The sequence below is a fragment of the Chionomys nivalis genome, chromosome 1 (assembly GCF_950005125.1).
Source record: "Chionomys nivalis chromosome 1, mChiNiv1.1, whole genome shotgun sequence".
Lineage (NCBI taxonomy): Eukaryota > Metazoa > Chordata > Mammalia > Rodentia > Cricetidae > Chionomys > Chionomys nivalis.
This window is the reverse complement of record NC_080086.1, coordinates 122,341,947-122,349,922: the sequence shown is the minus strand read 5'-3', so window position 1 is coordinate 122,349,922 and position 7,976 is coordinate 122,341,947. Positions and strand designations below refer to the sequence as shown.

Below are 7,976 nucleotides of genomic sequence, written 5' to 3'. Positions count from 1 at the left end.
TGTGTTTGGAACTGCAGTTTAAGGAGGGATGTGAGCCGCAGGTTGTGGGTGATGGAAACCGAACTCGCTTTCTCTGCGGTATTTTGAACCTCCAGTCTCTCCCCTTGTATTTTCATAAAGCACGGTGTTTGTAACGTTCTGTAACGAGGAAAAGGGACTCACAGAGTACACAGGGCCCATAAGTCATCACTTGGGCCTGGGTCCGGTGTTCCGGTATTTCTAGTTTGGGGAAAGAAACGGATATTCCGAGATTTCTAGCTCTTTTGGTTTTAAACGGTGAAACTTGGTTTTAAGATGACAGGAAAGGAAACACCGGCAGCTTGGACCCCGAGCCCCCTCGGGCCGAGCCGCCCGGGCCTCTGCCGCTCGCCCCCGCGCCATCGGAAGGGCGGGTCGGGGCTCGGGGTTCGCTTCCCGGGGACGGCAGCCGCGGGGTCGCTCGGTCCGCCCCTGCCAGGCCGGCCTACGCGTGCTGGGGGCTGGGCCGCCGGGAGCGCAGTCCCGCGGAGGACGCCGCCGCTCCCCTGCAGGCTCGGCCGTGCGAACCCGTCCCCGCGGCCCCTGGGGGAACCCTCGCCGAGTCTCTCCCGGATCCTTCGGTCCCCAGACACCGGCTGGTAGCCGTGAGTCCGCTCCGGAGTTACAGGAGGCTGGAGTCCCGAGCGGCGCCCGTGGCGGCGGTTGCGCATGCTCCACCGACGCCTCCCTGGGCCTGATAGAGCCTTCGCGAGGCCGGCACAGCGGAGCTCCAGTGGCGCAATCGGTTAGCGCGCGGTACTTATACAGCAGTACATGCAGAGCAATGCCGAGGTTGTGAGTTCGAGCCTCACCTGGAGCACGATCCTTTTGGAGCTAAGCTTTGCGGTTATTTTGTATTAGTACAGGAAGAAATTAGGGTTCCCTTAGTCTCCTCGCTTCCTGCCTTAGCCCGAACGGGAAAACAATTCGCTGAGGAGTGGTGCATTCGTTTTCCGAGCGGCTTTGCCACTGAGCAGTATCCAGCCAGCAGTGGAACTCCGACGGCTGCCGACTGCTGTTCTCGGACTTTAGGCGGGTGTTTAAAACGCATCCAGGACCAGGAATGCACACCGAGGTCCCGGGCTCTCCTGTAGCGGGGTGGCTTCCTGCGGGCTCTCCGTCGCTGCCCTCGCCCGGATCCAGACCACTGCTTCCGGGTGGTTCTCCAGGACCAAATGGACCACAAGCATGGCACCTGGGTGAGGGACCTGCCCCATTCCCTAGCATTAGACCCCCTGCCTGCAGCCCCTCCCCGAACCCGGGGTCAAGGCACCCCACCCTCCCCTGGCGTGTGTAGCTGGGACAAGTGACTGGGAAATTTCCATTCCCCTTCCTAACACTGCTATCACTCAGGAATGGCGGTCACCAGAGGAGGCGTCTTGTCTTCTCAGCTAGCAGCCGCCCTAGCCCGGGATCCAGCACACAGGGATGCCTCACCTAACCCTCGCGCTCAGGCCGCACCCTCCCATACCCTGGACACACGAACTCTTGCTCGGCAGAACGGAGGCCCAGTGAATCCCGAGCCGGGAAACAAATGTGAGTTCCGTGAAAAATAAAATAAAAACTTTGCTTATTTAAACAAACAAACAGGCTGGAGAAATGACTTCGTGGTTAAAAATGGGCACCGCTCTTGCCAGAGTCCAGCTCTCAGCAGCCACTTCCGGCAGCTCACACCCTCCTGTAACTCAGCTCCAGGGGGACCTGCTATCTGACCTCCTTGGACAGCAACACTCAAGAGCAAGGACACACACTCACACAATTAGAAACAAATCTTAAACAACAACAACATAGACCTGAGATCCCTGCCACCAATCGCAGCTGGAGGTTAAAGGACAGCTTAGGACAGTCCTCCCCTTCCAGGGTTAGAACTTGGGCATGGAATTCCGTTCCTCAGGTTTGCATGGAAATGCTTACCAGATAAGCCATCTCACAGGCCCCCAAACCCTCATTGTGTTTCTTTGATTAGTAAACAGTATTCTATTGTACAGATGATCTTCATTGCCAAAAAAATGTTAGAAGCAAAAACAAAACAGCATTTCCAAGAGAAAATTGGTTGGAAAAATCTCTTTTCAAAAGAGAATTGATTTTTTAAACATACATGGCATTAAAAGTGATCACATTTGCCAAGTGTCCACTTCCAACCCTCGGCAGTTACTGTTGCGGCTTGGTGTTAAAACATCGCCCCCAAACCACGAGCCAACTGATGGGCTTTGGAGGAGTGATTGGGTGAGGAGGGTTCTTCATTGGACTGTTGGGAAGTGGGGGATGTGTTGGACAGGGAGACCCAGCTGAGGAAGTGGGTCCCTGGGGGGGTGCCCTTCTGGACGTCACCTTGTGCCCCACACTTTCCTCCCTGTTTCCCAGCAGCTGAGCCCGGTCCTCTACTGCCCGCTCCTGCCATCTGCGGGAAGCAAAGCACCAGTCATAAACAGAAGAAACATTTGTTTTTCACTGGTGTTTTGTCATGATGACAGAAACTGACCATGAACAAACACAGACCGTTGGAAGATGCCCTTGTCCAGCCACACGGAAGAACCCAATTCTAAAGCTGTAGAACTTTTTTTTTTTTTAATTTATTTTATTATGTATACAATGTTCTGTCTGTGTGTATGCCTGTAGGCCAGAAGAGGGCACCAGACCTCATTACAGATGGTTGTGAGCCACCATGTGGTTGCTGGGAACTCAGGAACTTTGGAAGAGCAGGCAATGCTCTTAACCACTCAGCCATCTCTCCAGCCCCCCTGTAGAACTTTCTTTTAAGGCAGCTAGTTCCATTTTTCTAGTAACTCTTAGGATCAGAACAGGGTATGACTTTCCCCGGGGAGGTAAGGATGGGTCTGTTCTCTGTCCCGGCACTAGCAGATCAAGCAGTTTCACCAAAATCTAACAACAAACCAATGGGTTTACAGGGCTACGCGGAGTGTGGGTGTGGGGTTACTATGGAGTGTGTGTATCTACATATATCACGAAGAAGCCCACCCCGAAGAGCTGTTGCCCTGGGACTCTGCAAGGCCTGCAAGGAGCTTGTGAGTTAAGTCTCCTCCCTTCAGCAGTTAGTAACGCTCATCTGATCTTGGAGAGGGCCTTGGAATCTTCTAAGTTCTGGAAGCTTCTGGAGAATTCTCAGTTTAGTTCGCTTCCTGGGTCTCACAAACCTCCCACCAGGAAGGATGTTTCAGTTCTGAGAAATATTTGTTCCATAGCCAGTATTCTTCTTAAACCTGCTTCTGGTCCCTCCTGCTTGCAGTTGGCCTAGCCAGTGACTTTGCAAACTAATTTCTGGTCAGATAGGAAGCGGAACTAGCATAATCTAGAAATCTAAACTATTGTTTGGATTTTATTTTATTGTTTGGAAATTATTGTTGGGCAAAGAAAGAAAAAGCAACACCTCAACAGATTGGAAAGTGTATGATCTGACTAATTTTGCAGTGGCGTTGATAGGGGGGTTCAGGCTTTGACGAGCAATGAAAACAACCAAGGGCAGGTGAGCTGGTTCAGTGAGGTAAAATCTCTTGGCACTCAAGTCAGATAACCTGAGTTTGATGCCTGAATCCAAGGCAGAAGGAGAGAACCAGCTCCCCAAAGCCACCCTCTGTAGTGTCCCTATGAACACTGTGGCACATACATGCCCGGGTGCAACCTCCCATACCATAATATTTTTAATCAAGTAAAAATATCTGTGAGAAAAAGCTTAATGAACCCCAAGATGCCATAGCACAGTTATCTCCAGGCCCAAGGGATTAGGCCTGTGGACAACGGAGTTAGGTGACTGAATCTGAGGTACAGGAACTGTAAAGGACATGGTAGCAGAACGGCTCCCAGCAGGAGAGAAACCTGATGTACCCCAGGCTGACGTCAGCTTTGTGGGTGGCTTGAAGACAGGCTCATCAATGCTGTGAGTGACACCCCAAAGGAGTGCAGTTTGGTAGAGTCTGGAGGCAGAGTATAGTCAATAGGGACAAATGTTCTTGACAGATGACAAAGATGTGCTTTAATGGAGAGCGTCAAATGGCTGCCTCCAGTTCGGAGTTCAGTTTGTGTGGTTGCCTGGCTTGGCTGCTGTCCCTTGTCGATCTGCACTTCAGCTGTGTGACCTCAGCTGTGACAGAAACTGCTAAGAATGTCAGCTACTGACGCGTTACCATTGCACGGGGAGTGTCGGGGCCCAGGGCACTCTGTAGAACAAATCTGGCCAGGAGTCAGGCTTCATTTAGCTTGCTGGAACTGGCTTACAAAATGTTTACGTTTTAAAAGACAATTTACGTTCATGTTGGGCAAAATTCGCAGAAATGAGCTATCTAACGTTCTAACTTCTAATGAAAAATTGGAAAGCAGCCCACCTGGGGCCCGTATTTCCTCCATGGCGGCACTGGCTTTCTCTCTCTCAGGATGTCTTTGTAGTGTGTGGTTTCCATCATCCCTGCGGTCATGTCTTAGTCTCCAGGCAGAGCTGGGGGCTAGCTGCCACAGATCCTGCCTGACTCAGTTCTCCCATTTGGCTCCCTTTAGCCATGGAGCAAGTGGCCTGTGCCTGCTGGAGGGATGGGATGCTCCTGTTGAACTCTCAGGAGGTCAGAATACAGCCAGAGGCCGGCCATCTGGACGAATGAGCCCACTTAAAACCAGCGGCATAAAACCAAAGCCCCAGTCTCTGCTACAGGAAAATGCAAGCCTGCCCCAAAGAGGAGAGCTTGCACAGTTAACCTCCGTGTGCCCGTGACTGTTGGCAGCTTTGTTCCACGGCTGTCTCCTGCCACTGGAGCATGCCCAAGGAGACCCAGATTGTGCTGTAGTTAAACGACAGGTAACCACTTTCAATTTTGAATTTTATTTATTTATTAAGATTTTAAAAGATTTATTTATCGCGTGGTGACCACTACACCCGTTGCACCCGTGCCTCTTAAGAGTTCTCCCTCCCACCCCCACTCGCGCTTCCTGTGGCTTGATTGTGTGACTACAAAACATTGCCTTTCGAAGTCGTCAGACCTGAGTGTCTGTCATGTGTGACAATGATGGGTTTTGCCTGAGGTGGCTGCCACATTTTACTTTGATCGTCTTTTCGAGTCAGCAATTACATTTATTTGTTTATTGTGTATAGTATGCGACGTGTGTGTGTGTGTGTGTGTGTGTGTGTGTGTGGTGTCTGGACCACAGTGTGCATGCAAAAGTTAGAAGACATTTTTTAGGAATTTGTTCTCTCCTTCCACTGTTTGAGTCCTGGGCTCCAACTCAGACCATCAGGAGTGGTGACAAATGACCTCATCCACTGAACCAGACCACCAGGTTTCACCCATCTCAACCCCCACCCTCCACCCCCACCCTTGTTCAGGGCCTTTTTTGAGATGGGGTCTCACTGTGTAGATAATGCTGTCTTCAGACTCACAGATATCTACCTATCTCTGTCTCCCAAAGGCTGGGATGAAAGGCTGGTGCTTTCTTATTGAGAATTCCCTTCTGGCTAAACTGAAAATTGCCGTAATCTTTCATCCTTAAACTGGCCTGAGGTTAAACACCTGTGGCTCTGGGTTCGACCAGAGCTCTTTGGTGTGGCATACCTGTCTCTACCGAGGGGAGGGGACTCAGAGACGGCCTCCCCAGATCTGCCCTAGACTTTTCAGATCAGAAAACCTCCTTCACCTTTCACGCGGCTGAGTTGTGACTGGGAAGTTTAGGGGCTGACCATATTTGTCTACTGTCCCGCGTCCGTCATCAGGTCCTGGATGTCTCCAGTGGCAGTCCTCACACCTCTCCATGGCGGCTTTTGTCACACTTGGGTTTCTTGGATGACCACAGAAGACTCTCTTTGTTTGATCTGAGGCAAGGTCTCACCATGTAGTCTGGTTGTCCTGGAACTCACTATGTAGACAGAGGCTCACCTGCCTCTATCTCCAGAGTGCAGGAATTAAAAGTGTGTGCCATCACGCCTGGCCAGACTCTTTGAATTCGTATTTAGTGTGTGTCTGCATGCTTGTGCATGCATGTGTATGTCTCTGCGCCGTGGCACACAAGTAGTGGTCGGAAAACAACTTTTGGGAGTACGTTCCCGCCTAGCAGGTGAGTGCCAGGAATTGAGCTCCAGTTGTCCTTCTTGGTACCACGTGCTTTTACCCACTGAGCATCTTGACAGCCCCTGGCAGAAGACTCTGAAGTATTACCTTACTCCGCTTCTTACCCCTCTTGAGTCTCTTCGCCATCCAGAAGCCCAGAGAAGACAAATCAGCTCCTGTTGCCTCATGGCTTTTTCCTGAATGCAGACTGAAGTGCACAGGGCTGCAGATGGCTCCGAAGGCCCGGGTGTTTAAACTGGCTTCTGCCCACCTACCAGTCCTTTTACTCTGACCTGGCTCTCTAATTTTTGGCCAACCTGGCTTTCTGCTTCTGTTCCTTGTTTTTGCTTCTGGGCCTTTGCAAAAGCCAGTCCTTATCTCTGATCATCTTCCCCAAATCTTAGGGTAGCAGGCCTGTCAGCCATCTGGGCTCAGTCATCCTTCCTCAGAGATGAGCTTGAGTACAGTTGCCCCCTCACTGCACTCGCTTTAGCTCTTGCTTATTATATTTAGGATGATCTGAAACGACCATGTTTGCTGGCTATGTGGTGCACACCCGTAGACCCAGCCCTCGAAAGGCTGAAGCTGGAGAATCGCCCTAAGTTTGAGGCCAGGTCATCCAAGGCTACCTCACAAGACCCGGTCTCTACAAACGGGAGTGGAGGCAGGGGCAAGGGGGAATCACGTTTCTCCAAGTGTTAATGGTTCACCACCCATCATTCCATTCAGATATTAGGTCCCATGGTGCCAATCAGTAAGCATACAACAGTAACTGGAGGTTTCTCGTCCCGCCGGGTCCCACGGCCGCTTTTAAAATACCACTCAGAGACTTAATATTAATTACATACTGTTTGGCCTATTATTAGCTCAGGCATATTCCTAGGCAGCCCTTACAACTTCAATTAGCCCATTTCTATTAGTTTATATTTTACTAAGAGGCATGTGGCTTGTTACCTCACATCTTTCTTCTCCAGTGGCTGCTGGCACCTCCCTGACTCTGCCTTTTCTCTCACTGTCCCTCTGCTTGGATTTCCTGCCTAACTATATTCTGTCCTGCCATAGGCCAAAAAAGCTTCTTTATTAGCCAGTGGTAGTAAAACATATTCACAGCATACAGAGGGGCATCCCACATCCCACAGCACACGTCAAATGAATGGAAGGGTGGTACAGAAACAACACATAGGCTCAGACGCTAAAGCTAAGTGAAGAACCAATGCCCAGTTCTCATGTACAGGTGTACTGTCCAGACAGCAGCTGGGGCCTGGTGTTACACAGTTCACTGGAGTCTTCCCCAGGTCTCAGCACTGAGGTGTACTGGGCCTGAGACCATGGGGCTTACTGTCTACTTGAAGAGTATGGCTTACAGTGGGCTCCAGGGAGCACCACTGCTGGGCTCCAGGGAGGACCACCACTGGGCTCCAGGAGGGATCACCACTTTGCTCCAGGGGGGACCACCACTGGGCTCCAGGGAGGATCACTGCCGAGGAGCACTGCAGTATGCTTCACAAACCACAGGAATACATGAGACCTGCCTGGCGAGTGTGTGGCCATGCAGGTCCCCAGGCTGCAGCTCTAGAGATTGTCACCTACACTCAGGAAGCCCTTGAGCAGGACTTGGAGGAGAGGTAAGGACTTGGTGACCAGTTCTGAGAAATCCCTACAGCCCTGCACACCAGGTTGACCTGTCGCTCTAAGCTGAAGGGGTTCCAAGGAGAACTAGCAAATTTGTGTGTGTGTGTGTGTAAGCTGAGGCAAGGGAATTGCTCATTTTAAGCTTTGGATTTTGGTTTCTCTCAGCCCTGCCTTTGCACACTCTTGGATTTCCTAGACCATCCCAGAAGGAAAGAGAAGAAACTCTAGTTTCTTTCTTTAAAACCATTATTTTTATTTGTGCATCTGCATTTGGGCTTG

At 51.0% G+C, this 7,976-nt stretch overlaps 1 non-coding gene across 1 annotated transcript; it reads left to right on the top strand.

Moving 5' to 3' along the window:
• Window positions 1-745: 745 nt before the first annotated feature.
• Trnai-uau (transfer RNA isoleucine (anticodon UAU)) lies at window positions 746-838 on the top strand. The gene is given in 2 exon segments: window positions 746-783; window positions 803-838. It is a non-coding gene; the product is annotated as a tRNA-Ile (tRNA).
• Window positions 839-7,976: the final 7,138 nt, after the last annotated feature.